This window comes from Ovis canadensis, chromosome 19 (genome assembly GCF_042477335.2).
Source record: "Ovis canadensis isolate MfBH-ARS-UI-01 breed Bighorn chromosome 19, ARS-UI_OviCan_v2, whole genome shotgun sequence".
Lineage (NCBI taxonomy): Eukaryota > Metazoa > Chordata > Mammalia > Artiodactyla > Bovidae > Ovis > Ovis canadensis.
Genome location: NC_091263.1, coordinates 51,157,526 through 51,185,475, shown reverse-complemented (window position 1 = coordinate 51,185,475; position 27,950 = coordinate 51,157,526).

The following is a 27,950-nucleotide window of genomic DNA, read 5'->3' as shown; positions in this document are numbered from 1 at the left end:
AGTAGACAGATGGGATGTTGCTGATCGCATGGAACAAGTGACCCAATCCTGATGATCTCGATTAACCCACCGTTTGTTTAAATTTCTGTTATCTTTTATTTTCAACCAAGAGTATTCTTAACTAAGCACAAAATTTTTCAAAATCTGATCCCTTTAACTAAAGGACAAGGCTTCCATTAACTTCATAGGGAAGACTCTCACGGTAGCTCAGACCAAGTCCCCAAACCATCTTGGCCTTCCCTCTAGTTCTTCAAAATTCAACACATCCCCCTAAACTTATTTGTATACCTATCACCAAACTCTGCACCTTCTTGTCACACTGCCTGTGTCTTTCCACACATTCTAGTGTCTACCACAGACCCTGACAACTTTACCCATCTTGGGCAATGTATTGAATTGATAAGCAGCATTCTGTGACTGTATTCAGTAACAAAATCTTATTCTTCAAAAATTTTGTGCTTTTACAACTGAATTTAAAAGTGAAATACCTACTGCTCAGTGTTTTGATAGGTGATGGCCTTAAAATTTTAAAATGGAAAATCCTGTATAATAACTGAGGGATGCTAAGTATTAATATAAAGTTGATTGGGTTCTAGTAAGCCATCAGTGATCTTGGCAATGACTGACAGGATCAGCTGTGATGTGATGTGGTACTGTGTGACATGGCATGGCATGGCATGGCGTGGTATGGAGAAGCATGGAGGTCATGGGCAAAGACTGTGGAGTCATACTACCTGGGCTCAACTTCACCTCCATCACTTACTAGATGCCTACTTCAGCTCCATCACTTATTGAATGCCTTTAAGCGAGTGTCTTCCTTCTGAACTTTGGTTTCCTTATTCCAGAATGAAGAATTACTTGACTCAGAAAGGTAGTATGAGAATTAAATGAATAAGACAATGAAAACATGAAGTACTTAACACAAGGCACGGCTCTTAGTAGGCACTCAATAGGCTTTAGTTACTGTATTTCACCTTAGGCACTATCTGGGAATCACTTCTCAAACATTCTCAGAGCACTGCACATATCTAATATCTAGGACATAGAAGTCATATAATACATATTTAAAGAAAAATTTAAGAACAGTAGATAGCACACATATTAGAAAGGCCAAAATCTGGAACACTGGCAACACCAAATACTGGTGATGTTGTGGAACAACAGGAAGTCTCATTCATCGCTGGGAATGAAAAATGGGAAAGCTACTTTGGAAGACCATTTGGCTGATTCTTACAAACTAAACATACTTTTGCCATGCAATCAGCAATCATGCTCCTTGGTATTTACCCAAAGCAGTTGAAAACTTACGGCCGCAGAAAATTCTACACGTGGATGTTTACAGCAGTTTTATGCATAACTGCCAGACCATGGAAGCAACCAAGATATCTTTTAGTAGGTGAACAGGGATAAATAAACTGTGCTATAGCCTGATAATGGAAATTACTCAGCACCAAAATGAAATGAGCTATCAAACCATAAAAAGACAAAGAGGAGACAAATTCATATTACCAGGTGAAAGAAACCAATCTGATAAGGTCACATTCTGCATGGTCTCTACTTCATGACATTCTAGAAAAAGCAAAGGAAACAAACAATTTAATGTTTGCTGGGGTAGTGAGGAGCAGGGCAGGGATTAATAGGTAGAGCACAAAAGGCTTTTTAGGGCAATGAAAATATTCTATATGATACCATAATGATGGATACTTGTTGTTATATATTTGTCCAAACCTATGGAATACACAACACCAACAGTGAGACCTAAGGTAAAACTATGTACTCTAGGTGGTTATAATGTGTCAATGTAGTTTTCAGTAATACAAAAAATGTAACCTAAGGTGTGGAATATTGACAATGGGGGAGGCTTGCATGTGTAGGGCAAAGAATATATAGGAAATTTCTTCCTCTCAATTTTGCGACTAACTCAAAACTCTTTTCAAAAGAAAGTCTTTAAAAACAAACCGAAAAAGCAGTCATGGATAACTTCTGAAGAGTCAAAGTGTTAATCCCTCAGTCATATCCAGCTGTTTATGACTCCATGGGCTATAGCCAACCAGGCTCCTCTGTCCATGGAATCCTCCAGGCAAGACTACTGGAGTGGGTTGCCATTTCCTTCTCCAGGGGATCTTTCCAAACCAGGGATCGAACCTAGGTCTCCCGCATTACAGGCAGATTTCTTTACCATCTGAGCCAGCAGAAAAGCCCCGAAAGAGTCAAACTGAGCTTCATATCAGACCTATGCAGGATGTTGGAGCTTGGGGCCCAGGTCCAACAGCTTAAGGTTCCCTCATTGTCCCGCTCTGCCATCAAAGGCAAGTACGTTAACATCAAGTTCCTCAGTTTTCTTAGGTGTAAAATGTGAATTATAAACACACCATTGGGTATTTGGAGGAGTGATGGGTTCTGCCCAGTGTCTGAAACTTAGCAGTCAATAAATGCTAATTCTTTTAAATAAACCCTAGAGAAGGCTCTGTGTGCTATGCTGAAAGAAAATACACACTTGATTTTAATGTCTCTTTTTTCCCTGAGGTTCTTTCTAAACCTTGTGACATTCGGCTCTCTACTGACCACTGAGTCTTAGAGTTCTTCGACCCTGTGCACAACTGTGAACCTTGCCATGCTAAGTACACAACACACACCGTTGTCACCTCTAGTTTAATAAACAAATGGCTCCCTGCCAGAGTGGTAGTCCTCGATTGCAAATTCCTATCTGTTTAACTCTCTAAAAGCAAAGTGTAAATTAGAGCCAAGCATATCATTCCTGGCATCCTTGCTCTGATGAATTAAGGTGAACTATGGGCCCATTCCACAGTTTACCCAAGATGCTGCGTATGTTTGCAAAAGTACGTCTCTGGAAACCCAGGGAATTTTAGAAGACGTTCCTCCTAGCTGCATGCAGCTATAGGCACTGTCCTTCCTCCCATAGACAGAAATATAAAGGGTGGCCAGATAAACAGTATTTGTGGGAAAGAGGTAGATCTCTTGTTGGTAGATGAGGATGGTAAATAGAAGAGTCTTATTATAGAAAAACTGGGCAGAAAGATGTGACAGCAAATAGAATCTCGATACACAAGCAAAGGATGTAAGGCATTTACTGCATTTCCCTGTCCAGTTTTTATGCCTTCCTTTTTTGATATCAATGCCTCAGTTTCTTAGAAGAGTCTTCTAGTCCTGAAAGATTGAAGGCAGGAGGAGAAGGGGATGACAGAGGATGAGATGGTTGGATGGCATCACTGACTCAATGGACATGAGTTTGGTAAACTCTGGGAGTTGGTGATGGACAGGGAGGCCTGGGGTGCCGCAGTCCATGGGGTCACAGAGTTGGACATGACTGAGCGACTGATCTGAACTGAACTGGGAGGGAAAATGACTCAATTTCAGCAGAAAGAACTTTTCAGAACTTCTGCTGAAACACTTTGGAAAGTCACTTTTTTCCCACTGGATGCCAAGATGACAGGGGGCAGCCTGCTTGAGAGTAAAGCCGACACAGAGGAGCAAGAGTGAGAAGGTAAGAGGTGTGGCTTTGCTGGGTCATTGGTCAAGAATCTGTATCTAGCCAGCCATGAATCCGCTGGACTTTTCCATTACGAGAGCCAGGGAATTCCCTTTTTGCCTATGCAAGTTTCAATTATTTCCTGTCACCTGAAACTGAAAAAAAGTGATTCATTACTGAGGTAAAAGAGGAAGTCACATCTACTTATCATATGTCATACTTTTCCTTCAAACACCAAGTACCTTCCATGTGATCTCTATATTGCTCTGTGGCGGCTGTATTTTCCCAACCACTTACTCACAAATTCAGCTAACTGCTCAGACAAGCAGAATTTTACTCATGGAACAACAGAGCATCTTGTTTGAAAATCAGAGTTACTCTGAAAGCCAGGGACAGTTGGAGAAAACACATTTCCTGATAGTAATAATCACACAGTCTCGTTCCCCGGGTGAACTTTGGAGGCATGCATTTCAAACTCACATTCCATAATTTAGTAATCAGGCTAAAAATATCTTTGCTACACTCTCTGAGTAAAGATGGAAACACAGTGCTGAAAGCCACTTATCTGCAGCAAACTCTGAGCTGCTTAGTCAATATTTGGACCTCGTGGAAAGAATCTGAGTGGGGAATTCAGTCTACACACCCCCTCTGCCATCTTGCCTCTTGGGAGTGAACCACCCTAGTAACTTGGATCTTCAGCATCCCAGGAACCACTTTGCTATGCAAGGGTAACACACCTTATATGTTATAGAAAGTTTCTCCTTAGAATCTGTGAAAACTCATGTTTGTTCACTCCAGCCCTAAGGTCTATGCTTTATTACACATGATCATTTCAGAGATGACGGGTTACTAATTATTGTGGATCGGCAGCTGACAAGGGGTTCCTAAGGCTGTGGCTTCTACTGTGGCTGTTGGAATTATAATTTGTTTTTGAAATCCAGAGGGCTACTGCTGGATTTAACCCTTACTATGTTCCAGGCCCTGTATTAAACATTTTACATACATTGACCAATAAACTACTTAACAAAACTCCATAGCATAACATCTATTGATATCTCCAATTTACGTATGAAGAAACTGAGGCTCAGAAAAAGTTGAACAAAATTCCCAAGATCACATACTTAGTAAATGATGGAACTGGGGCCAAATTCTAGGGCAATCCCCTCTATTCCCCATAATTCATGTTCTCGCGTGCCTTTCTACATTTAGGTTTCTTATGAGAATTTTAGTATTTTACCTGGGAACATCAGTGTTCATTCTGATAACTTGAAAATACTTAATAAGAGAATGCAAAGATAATACGTTAAGCACACAGAAATATACAACAGTAAGAGTAACTCAGCATCTCCCCTGGGGCAAACACAAGGCTTGGGGAATACAGCAGCCTCATGAAGCCCCACAGCAAAAGCAATGACAAAGGAAGGCTCGTGGATTTCTAGGAAAAGCTGAGAGGTGAAATCAGAAACTTCTGTTCTGGCGTCTGCACTGCCCTGCAACCCGCTGGTTATCTGTACCTGGCAGGACTGTTCACCTGTTGGGAGCTCAGTTTTCTAATCAATAACAGAGTAAGGCTAGATGATCTCCAAAGTCTCTTCCAGCCCTGAAATCTGTGGAGCTTCATGCTTTCTTCCTGGATCCCTGAAGAGAACAGTAAGTAGACAGATACATGCAGGAGCATAGTTCTTAAATCCAGTGAACAGTAGAAAAACCTGGGGAACTTGTTAAAACAAGATTTCTAGACCTACAACTGGAGGGCTCCTTCCAGAAAGATGGAAGATCTGCATTTTTAATGAGCCTCCCAGAGGATTTTGCTATATGAATTGTGATTGGAAATGCTGGTATTCAAAGCATCAGCAGTACTCGGGAGTTTATCCCAAGTGGACCTTGGATCCTACCCAAGATGAACTGAATCAGAACCTGCACACCAAGGTGTCTCGGTCATGCTCATGTAAGGGACCAACCTGGTTAATCTTTTTGTTACAATAAAATTGCGGGAATATAGTTGCTTTACAATGTTGTGTTAATTTCTGCTGCACAGCAGCAACCTGGTTAACCTTGATACTGTGCTCAGTTTTGATACCAAAGAAACCGCAGCAGTCCCTTACCTATTTGTTATTCATTCAGTTTCTCCTGTGGTGGATGTTTTTATCCAGGAGAGGTAAAAAATTACAACTTCGAAAAGCATCATCTGGAAGAGGGTTGTCAAGGTAAGTTTGGCAGAGCCAAAGACTTCAGTCCTCCAGGGCCATCTGGGAGTAGGGATTGTGTCAGGCAACCTGGAGTGAGCCAACCTCCAGGCCACAAACCTCACTTCAAACCGAGCTGCCTCACTTTAATCAGTTTCAGAAATTGGGATTATAGTTTGATTTTCTTTGAAAAAAGGGTTTCACTGTTTTCAGTTTTGTAAGCTCATGCTCCACAGTGCCCCTAAATACCATCAGTACCTTCTCCATGTTAGCCAAGAGATGGGCTTAGAGAATGAACCTGGTTCTGTTTTCCTACATGCTTCCCTTGGGAGCTGAGATCTGACCTTCAAAATGTCAAAACGTGCCCCTGTTCCCAGGAGGGCTGTTAAGTTACTTTCCTATCTTACTTTAATATACGATGACCATGAAAGACACTAATGTGGAAAATTCTGAATTTGGCTCACATGCCAGTCCTAGTTTGTCTAATGAAAGCTCCATGTATCTTTTCTTATAATGCAAAATGTTCCCACCAGTCAATGGGAACTTGATCTTTAAGGTAAATATAAGCAGTCTAGATCCTTCTTTAGACCAAGTATTTTGGGGACATCTTTAGTGATTAACATTGCTTGGCGGCTCTAGAGTTAGAGTCTCAGAACTCACTTAATAAAAAAGTCACAAGAGGCCCAGGAAAAGATAACCCCCGTTTCATTAACACCTAACGAGTGATTGTCAATGGGGATGCATGTGAAAATCAACTGGGGAGCTTTGAAAAATCTTGATGCCTAGGTCACATCTCACTAAATCAATTTCTAGGACTGGGTCTCAAACTTTGATGGGACCCTAGATGATTCTAATGTGCAGCTTCATTTGAGATCCACTGACCAGCACACTAGATATGGGAGTCCTGGAGATGGAATCCTATCAGACACATGCTCATTGGCCCTACGCCACCCTCTCTTGTTCCTCCTCTCCCCCATCTAGATAATTCAATCACTTAGCAGTTATTTATTGGAACTCCACTATATACTCATTTGGAACTGGAAATCAGAAATTCACAAATCCTATCCTTGTGAAGCTAAGAGTACTACAAACAAAAGTGAATTAGAGTGAAGTTAAGTCAGAAAGAGAAAAACAAATATCGTATATTAATGCATATATGTGGAATCTTGAAAAATGCTACAGATGAACCTATCTGCAGGGCAGGAAGAGAGACACAGACCGAGGAAAGACCGTGGACACAGTGGGGGAAGGGACTGGTAAGATGAAATGGGTGATTAGGATTGACAACTACACATCACCTTGTGAAAAATAGTTAGTGGCACACGCTATAAAGCACAGGAGGCTTAGCTTGGTTCTCTGTGATGACCTAGATGGGTGGAATGGGGCTGGGGAATGTGGTGGAAGGGAGCCTCAAGAGGGAAGTGATATATGAATACATAGAGCTGATTCACTTCATCGGATAGCAGAAAGTAATACATTATAAAGCAACTATACTCCAATTAAAATTTTTTCAAGTATGAACAGGTGCTACAAAGAAGACAAAATAGGGTGCTACTGTGTAGGAATAGCCTCTCTGAGAAAATGACATCCGGGTTCTGAGCTGATATATGAATCTGGATAAGAACAGAACTATAAGACAAACTGAGGTAGAAGCTCTTACGCACAAGGAATAATCAGTGCAAGAGCCCCCCCTCCCTCCATAGGAGAGAAAGAACTCGGTAAATGGAAAGGACAGATAAGTCAGGGAGGCTGGGGCAAAGTGAATGGGAAGTGAAGTTAAAGGAAATGAGATCAATGTGGGCCGAAAATGAGATGGTGTTTGCCTTTACAGGGCATAAAAAAAGAGTGGAAGAGAGAGTTTGATAGATAAATTTAACAGTGGGAAATATCTATACAAAAGACTATATGTATCACATGAGAAATGGCCTATACTCTAACATGAGATTGCATTTCATTTTAGCTCAGTTTATGGCAAGGAGGGAGAGCCTGGAGACAGATACTAGAATTGTGTGGGAGAGGGGTTCCCTCAATATTCATTCCTGAATATTCATTGGAAGGACTGATGCTGAAGCTGAAACTGCAATACTTTGACCACCTGATGAGAAGAGCTGACTCATTGGAAAAGACCCTGATGCTGGGAAAGACTGAAGGCAGGAGGAGAAGGGGATGACAAAGGATGAGATGGTTGGATGGCATCACTGACTCGATGGACATGAGTTTGAGTAAGCTCCGGGAGTTGGTGATGAACAGGGAGGCCTGGCGTGCTGCAGTCCATGAGACTGCAGAGTTGGGTATGACTGAGTGACTGATCTGAACTGACTAGGGTTCCCTCAAGATAGATGGCACACTTTGTCCCTCGTCACTGTAAGAGCAACTCTCTTCCACTCCCTCAAGGATGTGATTCCTACCCTTCTGAGCAACTACTACTGGCAAGGTGGGCTATATTCCATGCTTCAAAACACAACAATAGGCACACGCAGCATTTTCAGGTGTACGCCTGTCTAATTCATTCACCCTGAACTTCAACCCCTGTACCCTCTGACAGAGTCTATCAGGATGTCCTGCATCACCTCTAACGCACCATGACCAACCCTGAACTCATCTTTCTTCATAAATAGACAGGTATCTCCTCCTATAATCTCTCTGTGAGTTGATATCAACAGACAGTCATTGAGGCTGAATCATCTCATGGTTCCCTCACTCACAGGTCTGCTGCTTGGGCTGGGTTGGCCAGAAGAGCTGAGTGGGAGCTTAGTCAGTTCCGTTCATTCTCCTCTAACTTGGGCTTCTTCATATCATGGTGGTCTCAGGATTGTTAGATTTATGCGGTTACTGCCTTCTCCCTAAATGAATGTTCCAAGAGGCAGGAAGTAGAAGTTGCCAATCTATTAAGGTCTGAACCTGAAAACAGTCACAGCATCACTTCCTCCATTATCTATATCTGCTTGCTCAAATCAGTGTCTGAGCTCATGGGGTAGGAATCAAAGATTCACCTCTCAGTGGGAGGATTGTTGATACATTTGTAGTCATGTTTTGTCCATCACACATATAAAATACACACACACATACATATGCTCACTATATATATATATATATATACATATATTTGTATACATATACAGTGTCTGATAATGTTAAGTTATAACCTTTCAAATTGAATCTACTCTAATCGTAACTAAATGCTATCCTTATTACCTTACAGGGATATACTTCAGTCTTTTTATAAACTTACTGGACCAGCAAATGTTGGGAGAAGGCAGGGGAAAGCAACCAATAACAGTCTTGGAAAGAATCGTTAACTTCCCTGTCAGAGGGATGAGTCACCCTCCATCTATTGGACACTGTAGGGATGCAGGAAGTTCCTATCGTAATCTTTCCAATGTAGGCATTGTGTAGTCCCAAAGAAGAAGGGGCAGGCAGGGAGACTCATCTCATTGCAAATGCAGGAACTTCTGTGTTCTTCTGTGTGAAAGGTGGCCCATCAACAGAGAACAGGATATGCCAGTGTGACCATGAGTCATTAAGCGAAACCATGGCTGCTTAGGTTGAAATGTCTGCCAAAGCTGGGAGCCGTAAAACTGACCCAGTCTCCCACTCCCCCCCACAAAGGATCAAAGAACTTTCATCTCAAGACATACATGACGAGAGGAAAGAACATGGTACCATATCAAATAAAGATATGGTTGGATCCTTTAAAAGGGCAAGGATAGAATCAACTTTTCCTGAAATACATTATGAGGAAAAGGTGAAAATGAGCCAACCTAAGAATATATTAGATACATAATATGTAATATAAATGTCTTCAGATCTAATATATTAGATATATTAGATCTGAAGATAATTCATTATGATCAAGTTGGGTATATCCCCAGTATGCAAAGCTACTACACATTGGAAAATCTAGCTGATGTAATTCACCCATGAATATATTCCTATAGTTGGTCTCTAAAGATGACCTCTTGCCATCTTGTCCTTATGTTGTCCCTCTGGACCTGAATCTAGGCTAGCCTGTGATATACTTTAAACCACTGAACATGGCTTTGCTGATTTCAGGAAAATGCCTTAAAGCTTGGAAACTCCTGCTTCACACTTTGGGCCACCATGGGCCACCATGGAATATATCAGCTACCAAGCTGGAGAGACCTTGTAAAAGCCAAATATAGAGACCATACAGAGAAAAAGTGCCCTGAGACTATGTTGGGAAAGACAGGAACAGCATTCCCAGCATGCCAGCTGCACTGGGACTTCCAGAAACCTCCAAGGAAGTGCAAGGCATTTAATGAGCCATCTGGGACCTTTCAACATCCAAGCTGAGAATCCAGATGAACCCAGAGCCAGAGCTACTGCCACTGCATGAGACCACCCAAGCGAGAATGGGAGAGAAACACATTGCTGACCCTCTTAATCCACAGAAGGTAAGGGACAATAGATGGCAGAAATTTGGGTATAGACTGTTGTAAAACAATAGATGAAAGAGAAAATTCATAAAACAATAGATACAAGAAAAAAGATCATTCCAAAGAATGCAGAAATGCAGAAAAAACATTTGGGATCAATTCTACATTCATTAATGATAAAAAAATAACAGAATGGACCTAACTTCCTTAATCTGATAATGGAAATCTATGGGGGAAAAAAAAAGAAAAGAAAACCCTGACAGTCATCATATTCGAAGGTGTATTCTCACTTGGAGTTAAAAAACAGACAAACTTTCCCACTGTTACCACTTTTAATGAGAATTACATGGAAGGTTTCAGTCAGTGCAGTGAGGCAAGGAAAATAAAAATTAGAAAAATAAAATTAATAAGCAGAGGAATTAGAAAGCAAGGAACAAATCTGTCATTTAAAGATTATATTTAAGAATATAAAAGAAACCAAAAGAAAAAAAAACCAAAAAGTCACGAAAAGAAACTACTGATATATAATGAGACAAATATATTCTCTAGATATTAGTATGAAAAAGTCAACAATACTAAAGAGTTGAAAACACAAATAAAAATTTTAAATAGCACTCAGAATAGCATCAACAATATGTAACGATAAATCTAATAACTGAGTTGACTTCCATCAAATAAATTATAAAATTTTATTAATGGACAGCAAAAAAAAAAGAGAGACCTAAATAAATACTCATAGATTTAAAGCCTCAGTACTATAAATATATAAATTCTCCTCCAATATAAGCCCAACTAGATGTCCCAATTTATTAACATGATAATTTGTTGATGTTGTTTAGTCGCTAAGTCATGTCTGACTCTTTGCAAACCCATGGACTGTAACCCAGCATACATGTAGCCCTGCTTCTTTGTCCAGGCATAAACTGAGTATCAAATGTGTTGGAATAAAAAAGGATGAATAAGATGAGTAAGCAATGAATAAGCACCAAGAAGAACAGCAATGTGGGAAGTGTGCCCCATCAAGGACCCAGGATTACCATGATATGAGAATTAACTGTGGATCAGTGATGCAAACAGGCCAGTGGAACAGAAGAGTGAGCCCAGAAACAGAACCAGGAGTGTACTATGGGCATTTGCTGCATGACAGAGGTATCATGGCTGCTTGGCAGGGAAAGGACAGATATCAATAAGTTTTGCTAGGACAATTGTATATCCATGTGTTTTTTAAAAAAGAAAAAAATTATACCTCTACCTTACATTATATAAAAAATAATACCAATTAGTTTATGATCCAAATAGGACAGTATAAACTATAAAACTTATAATACAGAAGAATATTTTCACAAGTGCAATGTAAATAAGAATGCCTTAAACAAAATGCAAAGAATCATAGGAAAAGGTTGCCTATTTCACTACATTAAAAAAAAAAAACTCTATCAAAAGACATTGTTAAAGACTGAAAAGAAAAACTACAGGTTGGGGAAACAACCAACCAATGAAGGGCTTGTTTTCAGAAAATTAAAAGAACAATTCCAAGACAATAAGACAAAATGACACAATAGAAAAGCATCTGCAAAAGATTCAAGTCTTTTGTTTTATAAAAGATAACATAGACCAATAAATGTATGAGAAGGTATTTGATCTCTTCAAGCTGGTTTTAGGAAAGGCAGAGGAACCAGAGATCAAATTGCTAACTTCCACTGGGTCACTGAAAAAGCAAGAGAGCTAACAAACCTATGAAAAGATGCTCAACACCACTCATTATCAGAGAAATGCAAATCAAAACCACAATGAGGTACCATTTCATGCCAGTCAGAATGGCTGTGATCCAAAAGTCTACAAGCAATAAATGCTGGAGAGGGTGTGCAGAAAAGGGAACCCTCGTACACTGTTGGTGGGAATGCAAACTAGTACAGCCATTATGGAGAACAGTGTGGAGATTCCTTAAAAAACTGGAAATAGAACTGCCTTATGACCCAGCAATCCCACTGCTGGGCATACACACCAAGGAAACCAGAATTGAAAGAGACACGTGTACCCCAATGTTCATCGCAGCACTGTTTATAATAGCCAGGACATGGAAGCAACCTAGATGCCCATCAGCAGACAAATGGATAAGAAAGCTGTGGTACATATACACAATGGATTATTACTCAGCCATTAAAAAGAACATATTTGAATCAGTTCTCATAAGGTGGATGAAACTGGAGCCTATTATACAGAGTGAAGTAAGCCAGAGAGAAGAACACCAATACGGTATAGAAACGTAGAAAGAACATAGAAAGATGGTAATGATAACCCTGTAAGCAAGACAGCAAAAGAGACACAGATGTATAGAACAGTCTTTTGGACTCTGTGGGAGAGGGAGAGGGTGGGATGATTTGGGAGAATGGCATTGAAACATGTATATTATCATATGTGAAATGAATCACCAGTCCAGGTTCGATGCATGATATAGGATGCTCGGGGCTGGTCCACTGGGATGACCCAGAGGGGTGGTATGGAGAGGGAGGTGGGAGGGAGGTTCAGGATGGGGAACATGTGTACACCTGTGGCGGATTCATGTCAATGTATGGCAAAACCAATACAACATTGTAAAGTAATTAGCCTCCAATTAAAATAAATAAATTTACACTAAAAAAAAGGAAAAAGCAAGATAGTTCCAGAAAAACATCTATTTCTGCTTTATTGACTACGCTAAAGCCTTTGACTGTGTGGATCACAATAAACTGGGGAAAATTCTGAAAGAGATGGGAATACCAGACCACCTGACCTGCCTCTTGACAAACCTATATGCAGGTCAGGAAGCAACAGTTAGAACTGGACATGGAACAAGAGACTGGTTCCAAACAGGAAAAGGAGTACATCAAGGCTGTATATTGCCACCCTGCTTATTTAACTTATATGCAGAGTACATCATGAGAAATGCTGGGCTGGAGGAAGCACAAGCTGGAATCAAGATTGCCGGGAGAAATATCAATAACCTCAGATATGCAGATGACACCACCCTTATGGCAGGAAATGAAGAGGAACTAAAAATCTTGATTAAAATGAAAGAGGAGAGTGGAAAAGTTGGCTTAAAGCTCAACATTCAGAAAACTAAGATCATGGCATCTGGTCCCATCACTTCATGGGAAACAGATGAGGAAACAGTGGAAACAGTGTCAGACTTTATGGTTTTGGGCTCCAAAATCACTGCAGATGTTGACTGCAGTCATGAAATTAAAAGACGCTTACTCCTTGGAAGGAAGGTTACGACCCGTAACCTAGATAGCATATTAAAAAGCAGAGATATTACTTTGCCAACAAAGTCTGTCTAGTCAAGGCTATGGTTTTTCCAGTAGTCATGTATGGATGTAAGAGTTGGACTGTGAAGAAAGCTGAGTGCTGAAGAATTAATGCTTTTTAGCTGTGGTGTTGGAGAAGACTCTTGCGAGTCCCTTGGACTGCAAGGAGATCCAACCAGTCCATCCTAAAGGAGACCAGTCCTGGGTGTTCATTGGAAGGACTGATGCTGAGGCTGAAACTCCAATACTTTGGCCACCTCATGTGAAGAGTTGACTCATTGGAAAAGACCCTGATGCTGGGAGGGATTGTGGGCAGGAGGAGAAGGGGATGACAGAGGATGAGATGGCTAGATGGCATCACTGACTCGATGCACATGAGTTTGGGTGAAGTCCAAGAGTTGGTGATGAACCAGGAGGCCTGGTGTGCTGTGATTCATGGGGTCACAAAGAGTCAGACATGACTGAGCGACTGAACTGAATTATCTGACACACATAAATAAAAAACAAAATTAAATAGCTCTGTACATCTACTAGGAGAAGGCAATGGCACCCCACTCTAGTACTCTTGCCTGGAAAATCCCATGGACAGAGGAGCCTGGAAGGCTGCAGTCCATGGGGTTGCTGAGGGTCAGACACAACTGAGCTACTTCACTTTCACTTTTCACTTTCACGCATTGCAGAAGGAAATGGCAACCCACTCCAGTGTTCTTGCCTGGAGAATCCCAGGGACGGGGGAGCCTGATGGGCTGCCGTCTATGGGGTCACACAGAGTTGGACACGACTGAAGTGACTTAGCAGCAGCAGTTCATCTACTAGATTAACAAAAAATGTAATGCTCTGAAAATGCCAAACATGGGGGGAGTGTAGAATACTGAGAATCCTCATGCACAATTGGTGTGAAAAATGTAATCAGTTATTTTGGCGTTATGTACTCAAATCGAAGATATATTTATTCCATTAATCAGTGATTTCAATCTTAGAGAAATAGGTGCACATGTGCCCCAGGATTGTTGTAGCAGTGTAAATCTGGGATGTCCATGCTGAGTATAGTAGAAAAAAATCTTGGTATATTGCTACAATGGTAGGGCTTCCCAGGTAGCACAGTGGTGAAGAATCTGCCTGTCAATGAAGCAAGAAGCAAGAGATGCAAGTTCGATCCCTGGGTTGGGAAGATCTCCTGGAGGAGGAAATGGCAACCCATTCCAGTATTCTTGCCTGGAAAATTCCATAGACAGAGGAGCCTTGGTGGGCTACAGTCCATGGGGTTGCACAGAGTCGGACATGACACTGCAGTTAAGTCGCTTCAGTCGTGTTCGACTCTGTGCAACCCCATAGACGGCAGCCCACCAGGCTCCCCTGTCCCTGGGATTCTCCAGGCAAGAACACTGGAGTGGGTTGCCATTTCCTTCTCCAATGCACGAAAGTGAAAAGTGAAAGTGAAGTCGCTCATTTGTGTCCGACTCGTAGCGACCCCATGGACTGCAGCCTACCAGGCTCCTCTGCCCATGGGGTTTTCCAGGCAAGAGTACTGGAGTGGGGTGCCATTGCCTTCTCCAATGCAGGAAAGTGAAATGCGAAAGTGAAGTCGCTCATTCGTGTCCGACTCTTCGCGACCCCATGCACTGCAGCCTACCAGGCTCCTCTGCCCATGGGGTTTTCCAGGCAAGAGTGCTGGAGTGGGCTGCCATCGCCTTCTCCGAGGACATGACACAATGTATGTATAATAGTATGTCCTGCTGCACTGTAAATGAATAAGCTACATGGATAAATTTTACAAACATACAAGGAGCCAAAGAAGTCAGATACAAAAGTAAGCTTCCATTTTTTTTTTCAAGCTCAAAAACAGATATTTTAGGGTATTCATTCATATTTAGTGAAACTAAGTATAAAAGATGGACATCACAAGGGTGGTTACCTCCAGGGAAGTTGTGATAGGTAGGAGCTCATGGGCTGCTGGCACTCATCTTTTCCTGGTCCAGTGTGGTAATTATACTAGTGTTCTCTCTTTTCTTTTTTTCTTGTCTTGTTTTTTTGTGGCAAAGTATGTATAACCTAAAATTTACCATTTTAACCATTGTTAAGTATACAGGCATCTTCATACCTTAGGTATATTCATGACCTAGGTATATTCATACTGGCATACAACTACTGCTGTTCCTTTCTGCATTGACTTAACTAACTGTAAAAATGTTTTCTGTATGCTGATTATCTCTCACAAGAAATGACACCAACACTGTACAAAATCAAGGAGGCACATGTTTGAAGGTTTGGTTACAGAGGTATTAACCTTAACACTGTTTGTGATAGGAAAGAAAAATCTACAACACTGAACCACTGTTTTGGATCACAGGAAGTGACGAAGCAAGTATCTTATTACATATAGAGCCACAGAAGGGAATTCGTGCAGCTTCCAGAGAGGAGAGCATAGAACAATATTTTATGGCATGGCATCTAAAGACAACTGAGGGATTCAGTAGGTGGGATAAGATATTTACAATATATCATGCGCAAATAGTCCAGTGTTTTAAAATAAACTACAAATATTTATGCAAGGAAGAAGACTGGGAAAATTACATTATAATGTTAACTATGATTCCATTTGGGTGATGTTTCATGAGTGATTTCTGTTTTCGTTATTTTGCTCATTGGTTTAGCTTCAGTTTTGAGCAATGACGATGGACGACTTTTTAAGGGAAATCAAAAGGAGACAATACACCCTATTGGAAAACAACAGTAACAACAACAAAAGACTATAGTGGAACCATCATGATAAAACAAAGAAGAAAATGAACTCGTTCTAGGGGAGTAAATTCATTTGTTTTTTGATGGATTAGCAGTAACAATAAACACTTAACTACATGCAGGGAGTGTGGGGGGAATCAGAAACATGGTACTGGGTGTGAGGTGTATTTATAATAGAATAGCAGGTGTATCCTATCAACTCCTATTCATCCATTTGAATATAACTTTTCCATGACAATTACTTTTTTCCTACTTGGTCACTATGTTCTCCAGAGCCCTAGCTCTGATAGCAAAATCGACATTTAGTTGTGTGCTTTGGAAACAAGTAGGCAGCAGGGGGAGGGAGTGAGGGGAGTGACCCTGTAGAAGAGTCTGCTCCTAATTAGAAGAAAGTGAAAACCTGCAAATGTTGCAGGGAGGGTTGATAGATGGTCCTTTGGTTCTCATCCATCTGGTCTGCCACCTCTTGTAGAAACCAAGAGAGGAAATATGAAGTGTATCTAACACAGCAAATGAGGGGAGTCATTTGGGTGATACAGTACCAGCTCCCCTTAGAATGTGTGAGGTGAACTGAGCAGTGAAACAAAGGGCACCAATTACAGCATTCACATCTGATTCACACTGGGTACCTAGGTACCTAAGGACACAAAGCAATGGGCGTATATAGAAGGCTCCACACCTAACACACAAATATTCCTGGTAGAAGGGGTGGGTTCACCCTGTGCATCCCTGTTAGTTCATCAGAATAAAATGTCCCAAACAGCAGGCTGTGGTATAATTTCCCCACTCAGCTGATCCCTTTAGCCCTTGGGGCTATGGTCACCCTCCTGTCTGAGCCAGCACTTCATAAATTCACAGAAGAATTCACAGAATACTTATGGTGGGTAAAGACGGTCAAATATCATGAAGTAGACAAAAGATTTTCACGGTCATTTTGGATATATGAGGCATGCAACTATTATAATTTTTATTATACATGTCTATGGGAGGGATTGGGGTAGGAGGAAAAGGGGATGACAGAGGATGAGATGGCTGGATGGCATCACCGACTCGATGGACATAGGTTTGGGTGAACTCCGGGAGCTGGTGATGGACAGGGAGGCCTGGCGTGCTGCGATTCATGGGGTCTCAAAGAGTCGGACACGACTGAGCGACTAAACTGAACTGAACTGATGGATGTCACAACGTAAAAAGATAGCAAAGTATTGGAGCTACTATAGGTCATGCTTGCATTAAATAAAATCTGGGGAAAAAAAAAAGAGCTTGTGGGGTTGGGGGAGGGGAAGTACAGACGGGATTACATACAAGTTGTGGTACTATTTTTCAATGGAAGTTGAGTTACTGTTAACAGGTGTGCTATAAAACAGGGGTCAAATGAATCTGCAGAAACTTAAGTTTAGAAGAGTATACATTGTTTCAGGAATACCTAGGGTCTTTGATGAAAATGTACTGTGATTCTGCTGCACATTTCTACTACGCAAATAGAAATAAGATTGAGTTATTGTGCACAACATTTGTGACCACAGAATAGCATCTAAAGAATATGCTTTGTACATTTCTTCCATAAAGAAATCCTTCTCTTGCTGTTTTATCCACTCAAGAGACACAGTGTGCTCTTTTGCACAGCCTTCACCAAGTGAAAGAAAAGGGATCTCCACACAATGCTTAAATACTTCCCTATCTGATGATATGACTTTTCCCACAATAGCTTTTCCTTGTATTGACGGCTAGTGATAAACCTGATAAAGCTCAAACTACTAACAAGTATCAGAGGTTTTCATCAACCAGACTAGATCCAGAGTCTTTGCAAAATGACCCCCCAGAACTCAGAGGTAATCCACTGCTGAAACTGTTAATACTTTGCCGGAAAGTACACTTTGTCTTTGTTTTCAGTGTATTTTCTTTCCTGGAAGAAATACACGAACGGGCTCAAAAGAAATAAATAGAGGAATGTATAGAATACCTTAAAATGGCAGCTCTATGACTTTACCAAATAGAATGAAGGCATAATTTACCTATGTTCACTGACAAGCTTGCCACACTTAACAGACACTTTCTATGGCACCCTTGATCTTCTTTGAAAACAATGGAATATAAATACTCAGTCAGAAGGATTATCCTATACATGGAGTTAAGTTATAATAAGGACTAAATAAAGAACATGGCGAAGAATTATGCAGCCTTCTTACTTTATTTTTTCTGAGCTTCCAGGTGCACCCTCCCGTCTTTTGGCAGTAACAGAAACTCAAGGCACAGGACCAAAATGCAACTGAAGTCTATATGCCAAAAGAAATAGAACTTCGCATTTATACTCTGTTTCTGCTTCCACTTGGAAATTGTCTTTTCCCCCTAAGAAACATATTTAAAAAGATATAAAAGTGGCTTTCTATTTTTGGCCAGAAGTAGAAAATAAAAGACAATGGAGGAAAAAAAAATATTAGCTTTTCCAGACTTGAAATAATGTGTGATTTTTGCTGTTTTTCCAACATTTGAAGCCAAGTCTGGTAAAATGCTTAATTCATTCAGCTGGTGAATCACCTTTCCTTTGTGGGGATATTAATGCCAAGCTAAAATTTCTCCATATGAGGAAGGAAAAAAATTTTAAATGAGGTAAAGCTGGAGTAGATTGGAAAACATAATCATTCTGTCTTGACTTCATTACTTCTCCCTGCATTGTTTAGAGGTCCTGTAGCAGTGCATCATTGAAATGGTACCTTCAGGTGTTTCACTGAGACATAATTAAAATTGATGCTGTCATCTGGTGTTTCCTTGTGCAATTTGTCTAACTCCTGGCAAAAGGCAAAACAGAGATCTTCATTATGACTTTGTTCAAGAAACTGTCCAAGATTTCCTTGAGGTGCTCTGGAAAAGTGTTTGCCCAACTGGAAGAGAACTTAAGCATCACCAAGTTTCCTAAAGGGATTTCCTTAGCAATATATACAAGTGGTCCATTTGAATGGACCTGCTGTGACAGGCAAGGTTGTATCCAAGATATTCCACGTCAGAGTTGAACAGCACTAATGAATTTTTAACATCTCCCTTATATTGATTTCTTCCCCCAAAAGTTCTGCTATCAGGTGCATAATATGAACTTCCCATTGGAAAGAAGGCTATGATAGGGAACAAGATTCTATCCCGATAGAGCCGCTCATGGTCTAGAAGGAAGGCAGACATCTAGCTAGTAATTAACAACAACATGACAGGAAGTAACCGCTGTTGTGGATTTAACCTAGGGGTCAGGAAGGCCATCCTCCCTGAGGAAGCAAATTCAAGAAACCTCCTAATGGATGCTCAGTGAAGAAGGGACAGAGGAGGGTACCAAGGTGAGGGAGAAACATGAGCTGTAGATCATCAGAAACAAAAGAGCTACACACTCTTGTTTCCTGTCTTCCGTATTTTGGTCCAAGATACATCTTTAGTTTTACATAGGCTAAGCCCAGTTACTTCTCATACAAGACTGGTAACAAGATTGTGTTTTCTACTATTTTCATTTCTTCTCTTTCTTTAAAATAGGATGACTCTCAAAATAAGAGCTACTATTTGCTGAGCATTCACTTTGTGCCAAGCCTACTGAATCCTCATAAAATCTTTTATTTTATCCACTTATTTTGAGGGCAACTGGGATTTAAAAGGATATCCAGCCAGGCTATCCCTGAGCTAGGATTCGAAGCCATATCTGAGACTTTTGAGGTCAAGATTTTCACCACTTTACTGGGGTTTCTTCATGTTTGGCTCTACAAAAAATTTCATTAAAACGATGGGGGTGGTGTGGAGGGGGTGCATATTTGTTAAAAAGGCAGATTCCCAGGACTCAACCAGCTGTTTTGAGTCTGAATCTCCGAGGATGTGGTCTGGGAATTTGCATTTTAACAAAGTCCCCAGGTGCTTGCCTTGCATTTTAGAATCACTGAACTTCATCCATTTGTGAGAGAGAAGGGGGTGTTGGGGAGAGAGCAAGAGAGGGAGAGAAAGGAGACAGACAGACAGCCGCTGCAGCAGTTTACTGTATTCTTGCCCATGCTCTCCCGGTTATTTGATGAAACACTGCAATGCAGAATGGTTATAATTTTCAGACTGCAACACGTTTAGCTTTGCATTCTGGCAAGATGTCTAGGCAGGGCCCAGAGAGCTGCTTTATTCAGCCTTCAGCCAAGCTGTGAAAAGTGAGGCTTTTTCAGAGGAAGTGAGATAAGACAAAAACTTACAAAAACAAACATCCTGAGGCCCGTGTTCAAAAGGCCACTGGCAGAATCTATAGTCTAATGCGAAGTGAGCTAAACAAAACACACTACAGGGCCATCCAGGAAACGTGAAGCAGATGCCTGGAAGCAGGATTGTGTTTTCAACCTGGGTAGAAATATCCTGGGGAGTGATGATATGGAATCAGACACAAAGTTCAGATAAAAACAACAAGGTTTGGCGGGGGGTGGGGGTGGGGCGGGGGGAGGTGGTTCAATAGGCAGTATATCCAGCATGGCCAGGAGGTACTCTAGAGCAAGTTCAGGATAGAAGGGAGACCTACCGATGCTCCAATCTTAAAGGTGTATATCCTACTTTTCTCCTCATCATGGGATGATCTGATGGCAACTAGTCAATGGAGGAGTGACGATGAAGGCCCAATGGCCAGGGCCAAATCTGCAGAGGTTTTTTTCCCAGAGTTTTTGATATTGAAAAAATGATGGTACTAGCCCCATCATCCTATTATGTACTTTAAAATAAAAAACAATACCAATTCAAATTATGAAAAGGGTAGTTCAGCCACATGCCAAGTTTTCTCCTGAGACCAAGTCAATGATTTCTGAAAATGTAAAATATATCTGTGTCCAGTAAAGAAAGAGAAAAAAGTTCTGTGTATTTCACCGTTACACTGTATAGAAGCTTAGTCTGATGAGAAAGATTCTGTGAAATGCTTATCAGACTCCTCAGCATAGATGAAATACTGACTCAATGCTACTTATTATTATTTTTAATAATAGCAAGCTATGTTCCCTAATTATGTTTACTGCAGCTTCCTTCCCTTTAAAGGAATGCTGGGGCTCTCCCTTCTGTGGACTCATTTGTGTTAGTATTTTAGTAGTAGTAGTGTTAGTCACTCAGTCAGGTCCAACTCTTTGTGACCCCATGGACTGTAGCCCAACAGGCTCCCCTGCCCATGGGATTCTCCAGGCAAGAATATTGGAGTGGATTGACGTTCCTTTTGCCAGAGGATCTTCCCAACCCAGGGATCCAACCTGGGTCTCCTGCATTGCAGGCAGATTCTTTACTGTTTGAGTTATAGGGAAGACCTTTGCTAGCATTTTACTCTGGGGCATTGTTGGAACTTGGCTCTGCAGACACAAAGAAGTTGATCTTTGCTTCCCTCTCCTCAAAATCAGTCCAGTTCTTTGACCTGGTTTCCCACTGAGATGTTTTCCTACACTTTCCCTGTCCCATCATGACATTTAATTAGTTATCATTTTTTTGTTGCACTTAATTAAAGAAACACTGTTTACACTAATCTTAGAATCATTCAGTGAATGCCATTTAACTCTTGACATTTACTTAGGAAACGCCATTTTGCAGAGTTTTTATAGCATGAATATTTGATGATTAGAGTAATTCCAGACCCTCTCCAATTACAGGATTATTCCTCTTCTTCTATAAGATAATACCAGTCAGGTTGATCTTAAAATTTGTTATGACTCTGTCACACTCAAATTTCAACTGCATTTTGCATTTTTATCATCAGTAATAACTGAGGAAGTTATAGTGTATTTTAGGATAACATACATATTTTTGTTATGCCTTGAAATTTTTCATGTATTTTTTTTCAACAAAAAATTTTCCTTGGGAAGTGATTTATTTTGCTACCAACAATTTTAAACACTTCAGTTGTCATGGTAGAGCCTAATTATTATTACAAGTAACTTTTTCCAGATCTGGATCTGGGTACAGGCAAGATATACTCTATGAATAAAAGAGCAACAACAAAATTCTTAGCCAATATTTCCTTTGTTAAAAAGTTGCATTCAGGTCATTTAGTGCTGTTCATGACATCAAGGATGCCTACTTTTATGAAAAGCTGGTTTTACAGCAGGAAAATTGGCCTTTTCGTTATGATGCCTAATGATTCATGGTTGTTAGAGAACTCTTTCATAGAACAAAGCAGATTGGATTTGCTGGGGGAATTTGCATTCCACAGCATCTCTAAGGATCTCTATGGAGGCCAGGGATTTAAATCCTGGAAATTGTGTTTGGGCTCCAAGTTATTCGGCTCCATTTACTGCAGTCTCTGAGGGCAATTGTAAAAACTGGTAAAGAGGCAACAGTGTGAGTTGATGCAAGACCACTGCCAGCAAAAAAGACCCAGGGGCCACCAAGGGTCTCAGCTCTCAGTAATAAGGCAGAGATGCTAAGAATGGAAAGAAACACGGACAGCAGAGAAAAGTAGCCATAAAAGAGGAACCAAAATGCATGTAGAATGGTTTAACTTTTAAAAATTACATTAAGAATTATGGATTAATAGATACACACTACTATGTATAAAACATAATCAACATAATCAATAAAGAACTATGGTGTTGCAGGGGAAAGTATATTCAGAATCTTATAATAACTTGTAATGGAAAAGAATCTAGAAAGAATACTATATATATAGTGAAATTCTATATATATATGCACAGTATATATATAGTAATATATTAATCCTTATATAGTAATATAGTAAAATACTATATATATACCGTACTTATCTTCTCTATATAACTGAATCATTTTACTATAGATCAGAATCAAATACAGCATTGTAAATCAACTTTGTTTCAATAAAAACTTGTTTGTTTTGAAATAAATTTCATACTTTCTATGTCTGCATTGGGATAGCCACAGTTTTCAAGCCTCAGAAGCATCTCATTGAGCTGTGAGAGGATTCTTTCTTATACATACTTGCTCAACTCATCTAAGCTCCCGATTCTTCCATTTATGTCTACCTAAGTGCCAGTACTTTGGCCATCTCATGCGAAGAGTTGACTCACTGGAAAAGACTGATGCTGGGAGGGATTGGGGGCAGGAGAAGGGAACGACAGAGAATGAGCTGGCTGGATCGCATCACTGACTCGATGGATGTGAGTCTGAGTGAACTCCGGGAGTTGTTGATGGACAGAGAGGCCTGGCGTGCTGTGATTCATGGGGTCGCAAAGAGTCGGACACGACTGAGCGACTGAACTGAACTGAAGTGCTAGTTATTAGTAATCTTGGGCCAGATCATGTTTTATAACATTTATTCCATGCATATACTATACCAAGAGTAATAAATATCCTATTTCCTGAGTTCTACAAAGTCCACTCATCAAGTTAACACTGGGTTGTATGGAGAACACTGTATTGATACAGTAAGGTGTATCCCTACTTCATAAACTTTATTTAAAATATAAAAGAAGAGAATTTATCTTAGAATAGGGTGCTTGTGGAACATTTAAGAACACAATTTATAAGCATATGGCTTTAAATCAGATTGATTCAGGTTTAAATCTGGACTCTGCCATGGGTGAGTGAGCTGAAATAAGTTATTTAAACTCCCTATGTTTCAGATTCTCATCTTTAAATCAGGATGATGGGAATTATTTCACAATTTTTTGAGAGACTGAAAATAATGTTAGCAAAACACCAATACAATTGCCAACAGTATCATTCTTCTAGGTTTGAGCTAAAGATTCAAAATGTGATGATTGTCAGCATATGGGGACTTGGTGAGGGAGTAAGCCTAATGATTAAGAATTTGGAACATGATATGTGGGTTTCAATCTCAGCTTTACAACTTCTTAGCTGTGTGACCTTGGGCATACTCACCCTTCCCAGACTTCAATTTTCTCATTGGTAAATATGATTAACAAGAGCACTGATCTCCAAGAGTTAATGGATTAAATGACTATATAAAAAATGACCCGCCCAAGGCATGGTACATGCTAAATATTCAATAAATACTAGCAGTTTTTCTTGTTATTATTATACTAAACTTAAAGATTTTTTTCTACTATAATAAAAATATATACAACATTAAACTTACCATTTTAACCATTTTTAAATGTATAGTTCAGTGGGATTAAGTGCATTCATATTGCTGTACAACCATCATCACCCTCCATCTCCAGGTGAAAGTCACTCAGTCATGTCCAACTCTTTATGACCCCATGGACTGTATATACAGTCCATGGAATTCTCCAGGCCAGAATACTGGAGTGGGCACTCTTTCCTTTCTCTGGGGATCTTCCCAACCCAGGTATCAAACTCAGGTCTCCCACATTGCAGGCGGATTCTTTACCAGCTGAGCCACAAGGGAAGCTCCTCCATCTCCAAAAATGAGAGAAAAAGCCCTAGGGAGCCCAAACATTTAAAGAGAGAGCAATGGAAGACTTACTCTCTTAAGAAAGTTAGATTCTTTGAATGGCGTTAAGTAGAGGCAGGGTTTGGTCTCATTAGTGCGGCGTTGCCAAAACATGTCAAGAATCTTACTTAGGACAGTGGCATTGAACACAGTATGTTCAAGAGTAGATACATGCAGACCAGGGGGTCTCACAAACAGAGATCATGCTAACATGAACAGTCTAATCAGAGCCTCACAGCCCCTTCGAGAAGGATTTGTTGTCCTCTGGAGAGGCAATGGCAACCCACTCCAGTACTCTTGCCTGGAAAATCCCACGGACGGAGGAGCCTGGTAGGCTGCAGTCCATGGGGTCGCTAAGAGTCGGGCATGACTGAGCGACTTCACTTTCACTTTTCACTTTCGTGCATTGGAGAAGGAAATGGCAACCCACTCCAGTGTTCTTGCCTGGAGAATCCCAGGGATGGACGAGCCTAGTGGGCTGCCGTCTATGGGGTCACACAGGGTCGGACATGACTGAAGCAACTTAGCAGCAGCAGCAGCAGCAGCAGGCTTCAAATGTACCTTGCTCTACATCACGTCTGTAACCCTCTGTGCTGCCCCCAAAGAGTGCCATCTGCAACCAGCATATGACGAGACCAAGCATCATCACATAAAGGCTATAATTGCAGAGACCTAGCTGATGGTGGAGCCAGCATTTCAGTCTGGGCCTGCCTTCCACTAACTCCTAATTCAAAAGCAATATGCTCTGTGCCAGTCCTGAATGAGGCAAGAACTCCTCCCGCATTCAGCCAGGAATCCTCCGAATCCTTGTTCTGGCTTGGTTATCTCTTGGAACTTCGTGTCTTTAAGACTTCTGCAGAATCAAAGAGTGTCCTTCAAGTGTCTAATGGACTAGACACATTCCTGATCATACATTTTTAGCTTGCCAAGGAAACTCAAACAGTAGCTCAGGCTCTGATTTCCCAGTCTCTTCACTAAATGTCCAAGTGATGCTCTATGCATCACAGCATAGTAGAGCCATACACAGAATAGATCACAGGCCAGGAACTCTCCCTGATCATGACCCTCTTATATTTCAGGTTCTATAAAAAAGGCAACTTAAATAAGGAAATCACTTCTAATATCTTTTTCTGCCTTCCAAAACTATGATTTTTAATAAATTAGATGGGTGGCACGCTTGTAGCATACCACATGATTTAACACTTCAGTCCCTAAAGCTCTATTTTTCTCTGGGGTGAGTTCACTCATCCCAAGTGAGAGACATACAAGTAGCCCATATCCTGAGTACTTCCTTCTAGAAATAACTGTCATGATTTGATGGTGACTCCTCAATAATTAAGGTGTTATCACAAGTTGAAAAGCCATTTCAGGAGATTCGAAAGGCAAAAATAACTCCCTTTCTATACAATGATTAGATACCAGCTATAACCCTTTAATAGGGCTGAAGCAATGATTAAACATGTGATGCATGTAAATATATTTTGCATACTATAATGGGCCTTACATATGTAAGGGATTACTGTTATTTTTATTACAAATGTATGTTACACATCTGATATTAAAGTACTTTGCATAGGAAAGCTATTAATAAACCATGTTGAAAACTAAATTAAATGTTTAGTTTCTTCTTTTAGCAAGCTTGCCAGCCTGAGAAGTTGGCATATCTGATTATGGAGTTAAAGAAATGATCTAGATCTGATTTTTTTCAAATTTATCACTATCAACATTGTGGTCCAGATAAAGTTTTATCGTGAAGGTTGTCTTGTGCATCGCTGGATGTTTAGAAGAATCCCTGGCCTATGTCTACTTCCAACTCTGACTCATGATAATAAAAAAGTATTTAGACACTGCAGTGTTCCCTGGGAGGCAGAACTGCCCCAGACTGAGAACCGCTCTTCTAGACAGGGAAGTTGGAACGGTTGGTGTATCAGCGTGGATGCTCAGTTACATATTATTTTTAACGCATTTTTATTTTTATTAATTTTATTTGTTTGCTTGTTTATTTTCGGTTGCCCCGAGTCTTTGTCACTGCACACCGGCTTTTTCTAGTCGCAGCCAGAGGAAGCTATTTTTTGTCGTGGTGCATGAGCTTTGCATTGCAGTGACTTCCCTCTGTGGGGCACAGACTCTAGGTGCGTGCGCTTCAGTAGCTGTGGCTCGCAGGCTCTAGAGCTCAGTAACTGTGCTCAGTACCTGTGGCACACACGGTTAGTTGCTCCATGGCACGTGGGATCTTCGGGCACCAGGGATCAAATCCATGTCCCTTGCATTGGCAAGTAGATTCTTACCCACTGGAGGACCAAGGAAGTCTGAATTCTATATTATTTTAGATCTTTTGGTACTGTTTCTGCTTTGTGGGACAAATACATTTTCATCCTTCTCCTTGACAAATCTGAGAAATTGAATTAAAGATTCTGTAGAATGCCACTGAATTCATGGGGCTGATGGCTAAGGCTTCTAAGAGATTAACCATAATTGGCTAAATTAGCATTTGGAATTATGTTATCATGAAGACCCAGAAATGAGCAAAAGTAAAAGCCAATAAGGTGGGGCTTTGTTTCCTCTGTTCCAAATGTTTTATATTTTTGGTGTAAAAAAAGGTAAATTGCCAGCACTGCTCACACACAATTCAACATAAAACTCTTTCTCTTTCCCCAATCCCCCTGTCTCCCCTTCACTCTTTCTCTCTCAAGCCCCCAAGATCCTGTGCTCTTCTCTTGTAGGTGAAACAATAAAAACATTCAAAAGAAATCAGGTTCTTAAGCAGTAATTCTTTTTGTTTTGTGAACAGAAAACTTCACCAAGTTTCCAACCTCTGGGGAGAACTTTATCAAAATTACTTGCTACCTGTTAAATAAGATACCAAATCTTTGGAGCTTATTCATTTCAGAGAAATCTGAAATATAAATTATGTGTCATACTTGGCACTTGAGCAACACCTTTCTCTGAAAGCCCACCGAGAACTCTACAGTTTAATTAAGTCTGCGAATTTAGATAGGGCAACAAAGATAGAGATGAAGTGGTCTACCCAAAGCAAACACCAGAGGGATTTTCAAGTCCTTTTTCCTAAGTTATTTTTTCTCTCTCTCTGCCCTACCGTCTATCTTTGTCCCCTCGTTCTGCTTCTCTTAGCTTATTACTAAGGATTCTGTCAATATAATGTTTGGCTCATCATAGATGCTTGAGAAATATTTATAACTCAATGAAAGAAAGACTCATACCATAGATACCAGGGAAATAAAGCAATTTGCCAGTGAAGATACTGTTTGCCTTAGAACAACAAGGCATTGTGACTCTTTGAACATAAAAATTCTGGTTGACCTCACTTTAAATTCATGGCCACAGATCTCAGATGGAAGTTCACCAAGGCCTGGTAATCCTGCTATATAGGACATTCAGTTCTCCATTTTATCCCAAATCATAAAGCAAGAACCTTAGAAACCCACAGAAATCTTTGGTAGACAATCAAATACTAAAATAAAAACA